We start from the raw sequence: 1,447 nt of genomic DNA, 5'->3' as shown, positions 1-1,447 counted from the left end.
ATGAGGGCTGAGGAGGGGACCCAGGGCCTCCCAGTGTCCCGCCAGCGCCCAGCCGAGTGCCCCGGGTTCCATATGCTGCGGTTCCATATGACCGACTCGGCCGTCAGGGACATCCTACAGCAGCCACCAGAAAACCTGCCAAGAGCAAGAGTTAGGATGCGGAGAGAGAAGAGTGAAAATAACGAAAACAGCGACAAAGACCCCATAAAACAGGCGCCGGACAATAGTCACGCTGACCACCAGTGACCCGAACAGGCCATAGTCGGAGGCTGTCAGCATGGACTGGAAACGAACAAAAGCCAGCTGAGTGCGGTGACAGAGGAAGCCAGGATGCAGGTGACGGGGAAAGGCACCATTGGGAATCGCGAAAGTGGGAGTGGGAGGAAGGAGACGCTGACTGGTGTCAGGTAAGACTGACACGGGGACAAAGTCCCACCAAGGCAGGAGAGCAGCGCCCATTGTAACAGGAGCAGGAAGGTGCAGAGGGGACACCCGGGGGCAGACGTAGGGACAAGTGGAAATTCAAGTAAGAAAACGCCACTTGGGACAGGATATGTTTTAGTCAGCCTTTTTGCTCCTGTGACAAAAGACCTGGCCACAGCAGTCGTAGAGGAGGGAGAACTGACTTGAGGGCTCACGGTTTCAGAGGCCTCAGTCCACAGACGGACGACTGCCTTCCTCGGGGCTCGAGCTGAGGCTGGACTTCACGGTGGCAGAGTGTGACATGAGGACCAGGAGGCAAAGACTCCACTCTCCAGACACCAAACACACACCCAGGAGGCACACCCCACGTCCACCGTCCCCAGCCCCCCACTGCCCCCACGACCACCCGGCTAATCCACCAGGGACCAGTTCAGCCATCCGGCCAAGACTCTCATAATCCAATCATGTCTCCTCTAAACCTTCTCGCCTTGTCTCGCATGTGAGCTTTTGGGGGACACCTCACATCCAAGCCATAACACCATCCAAAAAACAAAATCTCAGGAACAAATTTAACATGCTTTAGACCTGTTAATCAAAACTATGAAACCGTGCTGAGGGAGATCAAAGGACCTAAAAAATGGAGAGATATACTATGTTAATGAAGTGGGAATTTCAATATTCTAATGAGGTCAGTTCTCCCCAAATGCATTAGTAGGTTCAATGCAATTTCACTCAAAATCCCAGCAGGCTTGTTTCTGTAGGAATTGATGAGCTCTTTCTAAAATTCATATGCAAATGAATGGTCCATATCACTCTGAAAAATAAACAAGATGGATTGATTTCAAGACTGCTACGAACTTACAGTAAGGAAAGCTGTGTGTTATGACCGTAAGGATAGAGACATATGAACGCTGCATATGCAAGTACAACAAAACGAACTTCAACCCTTACTTTGTGCTACAAAAATTTACTTGAGATGGCTCGAAGGCCCAAATAGAACAATTAAAACCACAAGCTCTCCAGG

Source organism: Callospermophilus lateralis, chromosome 1, assembly GCF_048772815.1.
Source record: "Callospermophilus lateralis isolate mCalLat2 chromosome 1, mCalLat2.hap1, whole genome shotgun sequence".
In the NCBI taxonomy this organism is placed as follows: domain Eukaryota; kingdom Metazoa; phylum Chordata; class Mammalia; order Rodentia; family Sciuridae; genus Callospermophilus; species Callospermophilus lateralis.
Note: the sequence above shows the minus strand (reverse complement) of the source record.